The sequence below is a fragment of the Ursus maritimus genome, unplaced genomic scaffold, assembly GCF_017311325.1.
Source record: "Ursus maritimus isolate PB19 unplaced genomic scaffold, ASM1731132v1 scaffold_28, whole genome shotgun sequence".
NCBI classification, from domain to species: Eukaryota; Metazoa; Chordata; class Mammalia; order Carnivora; family Ursidae; genus Ursus; species Ursus maritimus.
Window position 1 is genome coordinate 37336457 of NW_024425341.1, and position 7811 is coordinate 37344267.

At 41.7% G+C, this 7811-nt stretch overlaps 1 pseudogene; it reads right to left on the reverse strand.

Moving 5' to 3' along the window:
* Positions 1 to 1417: 1417 nt before the first annotated feature.
* Positions 1418 to 2106, reverse strand: LOC121105660 (annotated as a pseudogene).
* Between the last annotated feature and the right edge of the window lie 5705 nt (positions 2107 to 7811).

Here is a 7811-nt window from a genome sequence, read left to right on the forward strand (position 1 = left end):
GCAAGTCTAGAAGCTATTTGAGTTAAGTGGAGCTGGTCTCAAAATGCTGAACAGCTGTGGAACGTAACATTTTTGTTTGCTTCAGGCCTCTGTACCTGGCGTGACGACCAGCACAATGTACTGCCAAGCTCAAGAGCCGGGGCAAAAAACGCAGTCGTTGCTTCGATGGACTCCTCATGAAATTATGGAGTTACAGTTCCAGAATTGCACAGCTTAAACGTATTCTCTGTCTAGGTGACACATAAATTGTCCAGGTTCTGTGTTTTTACTATGGTTTTACTAGTTCATTTCTGGAGAAGAAAATAAGGGTGTTGGTCAACCACAGTAAATTTTATTTTTTTAAGATTTTATTTATTTATTTGACACAGAGAGAGATTGAGCACGATCGGGGGAACGGCAGGGAGTGGGAGAGGGAGAAGCAGTCTCCCCGTTGAGCAGGGAGCCCGGTGTGGGGCTCGATCCAGCACCCTGAGATGGTGACTGTATTAAACTTTAGAACAGTGCATTAATTAAAACAACTGCATTCCATGTGGCTTATTACGTGGTGTGACCGATGGACAAAACATGATCATTGCCATCACAGGGACATCTACGGTGTGATCACTGACCACTCTCAGCCTTGTTCTTTATAAAGAAGATATCAATGCATGCCTCATACAATCTCCATGATAAATAAATAAGGCAACATATTTAAAGGGCTCAGAATAAACGCTTAGTCTATTTAGGCCATTTTATAAAATAGTTACGCTTTTATGTACTGAAAAGTTCCACTGCAGCAAAGTCACTGCAACAGTGCTTAGTCAAATAATATGACTGACTTAATATCTTATGGGTTAGACAAGTAAGGGATTTAGAGTTCTCATTTAGAAGTCTGGAGTTATGGGGCGACTGGGTGGGGCAGCGGTTAAGCGTCTGCCTTCGGCTCAGGGCGTGATCCCGGCGTTCTGGGATCGAGCCCCACATCAGGCTCTTCCGCTATGAGCCTGCTTCTTCCTCTCCCACTCCCCCTGCTTGTGTTCCCTCTCTCGCTGGCTGACTCTGTCAAATAAATAAATAAAATCTTAAAAAAAAAAAAAAAAAGAAGTCCGGAGTTAATTCAGGACAGAGACAGCTTCTCATGAATGCTATCAAGGACCTGGATTCCTTCTATCATGCTGTTCTCAATCCTCATGGTCACAAGATGGCTTCTATACTCCCAGTATCACATCTGAATTCCAGACACAAAAAGGCAAAGATAAAGATCCAAAAACCTTCTCCACATAGGGCTTTTGTTTTTTCTTTGTAAAAGTAGTCACTTCCTGGCAAACTTTCAATTCTATATTTTTAAAAAAATATTCTCATCAGTTTTAATGCTTTTTAGAAATTACAAATAAGAAAAACAGCTTTCAGAAATAAATGTATTCTAAACATCAGCCAATTAGTTGTTTTTACCAAAGTTTAGTATAATGGGATCATGTTTTGTCTTCTTCACAAATGTGAGAAAGTCTTCAGGGCTCAATCCCATGGTTGTAGTGCTGGTCATTGGATGAAAGTACACCTTTTCATGTCCACCTTCCAAAACAGCAGAATCTAGAACAAATTCTGCATTGCCATCATCACAGAAGAGTGCCAAGGGTGTGCACAGCCTTGGCCAGCTTTTAGTTTTTCTAGCATGGATGTTTCGTCAGCAAACTGAAGATTTTCTCTCCCAACACCTAACTGCTTGGCAGGTTCGTTTGAATTAATTTGTCTATTATGAGGAACTGTCACCAGCCAATAGCCTTTTGTCTTGTTTTTAAGAAATAAGTCCCTACTTTGTGCTCCTTTCAAATGTAGGATACGAGGCATCATTTCTTCAACCGTAAACACTTCCAGGGGCTCCACAACCTCTGTGCGATGGCCGCCGCTCCAGCACCACCTGCACTCGGCACCAGCCATCCGGCTGTCCTGGCCAGCAGAGCGAGAATGCCCAGTTGTATCTTATCAATGACAAAAACATATCACATGCTGATTCAACACAAAGAGGACTGAGAGCTTTTAGATTTCAACTGGGAGCATACCCATGCCTGTCTCTGTTGTGTCTGTTTCTGTGGATATGTTAAAGTAATAATAAAGGAAGAAAGGGAATTGGATAGTCAGCCAACAGTGTCAGCCACACTCGTATTCAAGCTATGTGTGTTGCAGCTTATTAGAAGGCATGCCTGAGTATGAGCTCAAAAGGCAAGTATAGTTAAAATATTTTCGACCAATTTTGTGTTTCATGAAGGTACTATATGCCATAGTCCAGCTTACGAAAAGCATTAGAATGAGGCTAGAGTCCTGAGTTCTGGCCTCGGATCTGTCACTAGTTTACTGCTTAGCTTTGTGCAAATTACCAAATTATTCTGCATAGCCTTTCCTCTTCCATCAATTGTGCAGGTTGAAAGAGATGATGTCTAACATCACTCAGAGGTCTTACATTCTGCGGTTTTATGACTGTAATATATAATTATCTCTTCCTCTTTCAAAAAGTTATAATCCCCAAAGCTTAATAATTTCTTGGAGAAATTGAACTCTGATTAAAACAATTACCCAAAGGCTGTTTATTGCTCTTCACAGTACGCCAGGATGCCTATGACACAAAACAAAATGAAAAAACAAAACAAAACGAAACAAAAAACCCAAAACAACAACAAAAACAACAACAAAAATAAGACAGAAAACAAGTTAAAGACATGCTCCCTATTATCCACTTACGAAACTAAGCATGTGTGATGTGGCCGCTAGTCGCTGTGTGTGCAGAAGTTCTGAGAAGAGACAGGTCAGTATGAAGAAGCTGGAGATAGCAATACGACTGAAATGGGATCGGAACTCATCGCAGCAGCACCTGAAATAAAATCCAAAGTGAAATGAAAGGATTTGGCTACGTGGAGAAGATATGAAGGAATATCTCAAACGAAGGGTTACAGCATTAACAGAGACTGGGAGGGAAGCTTACTGTTTAGGGGACCAAGGAAAAAACCTATCCCAATTGAGTAAGCAAGCATATGTTGGTGACTAGTAGGCCATAGGTTGACCAAAGGATTTGCACGCCTTCTTCCTACAACTCTTATTCTCGGGGTACCTGGGTGGCTCAGTCAGCTGAGGCTTCGACTTTTGATTTCAGCTCAGGTCCTGATCTCAGGGAGGTGAGACTGAGCCCTGCATAGGGCTCTGTGCTCAGTGTAAGTCTGCTTAGGATTCTCTCCCTCTCCCTCTGCCCCACCCATCCTCCCATGCATGCATACTCTCTCTCTCTCTCAAAAAAAAAATAAATAAAAATAATAAATCTTATTCTCGTGCAAATATCTAGCTAAGACCAGGGAGCTGCTCCCCCTCAAGTCTCTCTACCACCTGCACACACATCACACATTCTTAGATCCAGAGCCACCTGGACCCAGATTCCTGTGACCCAAAAAGTACATCAGTTCATTTCCGTGCCATGTACCATACTCAGACTCAAGTTGTGTATATTTTGCTAATACTGTATCTTGACATAGCTGACTCCTGGATCTTGGATCTTAAGCTAGGGGGAAAAAAAGTCTTCCTATATTCTTTTGTTGGATCTTTAATTATGAAGTAATCAATCATAAATTGCCACCTTATTCTCACTCTCCCTTATCTAACTGGTAATGTCACCTATGCGTTGGCATGAAAGATAGAAGAGGCAGACATAGTATTGATTCACTGAGCAATGAGAAGCCATTATTGCTACTTGAAGAGAAAGTGGACTGTCCTACAGTTCTGTCCTAGCAGTATTTGAAAGAAAAAATAAAGTAGTTTAGCAGCAGGAAAACGAGGTAAAGGTATTATCTTGGAGGAAAATCATGAGGATCTAAAGTAAGGGAGTGGACTTTTGAGCGGAGGGGGAAAACACAGGATTTGAGCTATGGATTGGGAACAAGGACTGAATCAGAATACAGATTGTGTGTGTTTATGTAAGACGTGTATTTGTACCATATTTATGCATTTCCCACCTGGGCTATATGACCTAGAAGCCTCCAGAATCTGAGGTGCCAGCTCAGAAGGTGAGGGTACCAGATCTCTGTGATGGGGAAGAAGTCAGGGGTGATCGCATGCAGTGACTGTTGATCTCACATTATGCAGGCATTGAGAAGGGAATCCGGCTGGGGCTGAGATGAAGCCTTTAACTCTCTAGCCTGCTTAAAACTGGGATCATAGCAAGAAACTCTAGTAGTGATATCCTTTAAGTAGTTAACATTTAAAACTAAGGAAATGAACAAAACTTTAAAAAGTCCTCTGCATTTTAATATTCATGAACCATTTTAGGCCTACATTATCTTATCTATAGATTTTGTGTTTCTAGATGTAATCTACTTAATATCTTTATAGCCTCAATTTATAAACTACTCAATTTTTAAAATACTTAACCTTCTATATCCCCATCATATTGGTCTGTTGTTTAAAGTTTGACAACCACAAACTTAAAAAAAAACAAAAAACCCACACATTTATTTTTAGTGAGTAATGTAAGCAGAAGGAAAGGAAAGTACGTGAAAGTATTTCCAAATAATGGAGTTATAATTTTAGTTCAAGCTCAATTATAAAAATATACTTAGGAGATTTTTTAAAGAAAAAAGAAAATACCACATTTTGATCCGAGGCTTTTAAGCACTAATTGAGAAACATACCTTTTATAGTCGAAGTCTCAAATACTTTTTTTTCCTTTTTAAGTGACTTTTTGACATAATGCTATGGTTTCTCTTTGTAGGTAGAATAACTTTACCTGTAAATCCCCGCAGACTCACATGCCACTGACCAAATCAAACTTCATAGCTCCTGGAGAATCATTAAACATTATTGCATCAATTTGCTTGCTATGTATGTAGCCTTAGTTAATGTTAGAAGTGGCCTTTTTTTTTTTTTTCTATTTCAGGTGATTTTTTTTTCTTCATAGTATTTGAAGGACAGCTTTCATATTTAAACGCTGAAGTCCAGGGGCGCCTGGGTGGCTCAGTCGCTAAGCGTCTGCCTTCGTCTCAGGGCATGATCCCGGAGTCCTGGGATCGAACCCCACATCAGGCTCCTCCACTGGGAGCCTGCTTCTTCCTCTCCCACTCCCCCTGCTTGTGTTCCCTCTCTCGCTAGATGTCTGTCTCTCTGTCAAATAAATAAATAAAATCTTTAAAAACAACAACAACAAAAAAAAAAAACCCTGAAGTCCAAATATAGTTTACTCTGACAGTGCTTTGTACTATTTTTGGGTCAGATCACCGTTTGAGACACTGATGAAACATCTGTGCACACAGTTTTGGAGGGTTTCATGAACCCCAAAGCCAGTCTGCGATATTGAGATGAAGACTCCTCTAAGCACATGACTAACTGGTAACTGGTCAGTGCGACTGAAGGAAGAGCCTCCAGTTGGAGTAAACATAAATATATTCACTACACTCTGGAGCACGTGTCCTGAAGACGCTGATATGGTCTCTCCCCAGAGGTGGAAACCACAGCCTTCCTGAGCCACAGCTGCTGATGGGAAATACTGTCACCTTCATGTATGTGCAGGGGACCATTACCTTGTAGTCTCTTGACATTCTTCCCTGTCTTCCTGGAAGACCACAGCCCTGGGCACTTCATTCCCTCATTATCCAGTCTTCTGTCTACCTCCTCCAATCATCATGTGACAAATACTGAGTGTCTACTACATATCAGACCGTTGGGACAAAACAGACAAAACTCCCTGCTCTATGTGACTTACATTCCAGTGGGGATGACAGAAAGCAGAAAACACCTGTTAGAGAATGATTAATGCTGTGACAAAGGTAAAAAGTATCCCAAAGTGCTCTGACATTCCTTCCAACAAGAAGTAGGGTGCAGGACCTCCCTTGAAATTCTCCTCCCCAGAGACAGTTCTCCGTTCAGTTTGACCAAGAAACAGTTTTGGAAGTGGCCCTGTGCTGATTTCCAGTCCCAGACCCGCAGGGCCTGGCTGCTCCCTTCCCCGAGCCGCTGTATTAGAAGTCTGGGTCATCTGATGGGATGTGTGAGGAATATCCCAAGAGCACATGCAGAGGACGCAGCTGTGCGAGTTTCCAGCCACCCCACCGAAGTGCCAGACAGGAAAGCGAAGCCTGCTTGGACCACCCCCCCGCCACGGGTCCCCCCAGCCAAGCTGAACAAACTGAGTGACCACAGTCAATGCCATGTGGAGCAGAAGATCCACCAGGCATGCTGTGGCCTTTATTTACGACCCAGAGATTAAGAATATGATATAATGACCGTTGATTTCAGGCACTGTAGGTGGGATGGTTTGTTAGTCAGCAGTAGATGACTGGACCCATGGTGGTGACCTCCACGAAAACAGAACAAAAATCATGCTTTCTCGCCTGTTCTTTACTGAACGCTAGCTGACTCCTGCTCTTATTTCTGACACCACTGTTCTGGACCTTTCCTACTCTATCCAAACTCAAAACCCGTCCCTCACTCTCCTTACAATCATTGTAAGACCGGCCTTTCCCTAAATGAAAACATAAACAATGTCCTAATTCGATACTGAATTTTCAATATTAAATCTTCTCTCCCATGTCTTTAACCATGTTCTCCTCCTGCTCTCATTCCTTAGAGGAAAGACTCTACACTAATTTCCAAAGTTAATTCTTCCACTTTGCATGTAGTCTCAGTCCCCCTGGTCTCCCTACCTTCCCCTGGGGGGGTGTGTTTATTCTTCCTCTCCACCCCTGCTGGTCCCATGCCTACAAATGGCCTTTTCTCAGTTCTCATCCAGTCTCACAGAGGCAACATTCCTTTTGAAATATGTCCTTTCCTGGATTTTTTAGATGTTGAATTTTTAAACCACCCTTCCCAAAACAAGTATTATGCTATGTGATTCTCTTTCTCATGAACCATTAGTGGCTCCCAGTTACCCTCTAAATAATATTATAGACTTAACTCTCCACAAACAGCCTCACTTTGTTTCTCCTGTCTTATTTTGTAAGCCTTTATTCATCTGAATGTTAGACAGCTCTGCTTCCTTTCATGTTGAATCTTCATCCTAAAAACTTTCCTCCCTTCCTGAATGCTACCTGTTCTCTAAGGCACTGCTGAAATCCACCTCTCTAACCCAAGCCTCACTAGTCACTAACACATTATGGACCCTCCTTCGTCCCAACTACATTTAACACCTCCCTTACAGCGTTCTTTTTCTGTTTTGTTAAATACTTTGCATCATCTTTACTTTTTTCACTGTTAATCTATTCAACAACATTTTTAAGCGTTATGGGGTTCGTGCTAAAGAAACAGAGGCAATAGACACGGCTCATCTCAGGAAGCACGCGTTCTGTATAAAGACAGTGACTTGCAATAAGTTTCTTTCAAACTCTGGTAGAAGTAATGGCTCGTAAGGTATTTGAACAATGAATGTTCAAGTCTCCTCCTTCTAGAAGGAGGCTGAAATTGAGTCTTTTAAAAAATGTGAAGATATTCAAGATTAATGAAAGAAAGTAATTCTAGATTGGGGGGAGGGCAATAGACATGAAAAACTCTGTGGAACACTGAAGAAAGTGTGGGCAGGTTGTTGATGCTGGAGCAGAGGATGCCAGGTAGGACGAAGGGGAAGATGAGGCTGGAGAAGCAGACTGGAGTAGAAAGACCATGGATGATCTTGCTTGCCAAGACAAAGAACTTGCCTTGTCACAGAGGAACCTGGGGGTGCAGGGACAACTTTCACAATATAGATGAGAAATGACATGACAAGACATCACTTAGCAATTCTGGTTTCAAAATCTGCCTTTGACCTCCCCCCTCCAAAAAAAATTCAAGATTTTGAGAAAGAGGGTTCTGAGTTTATTTTGTAT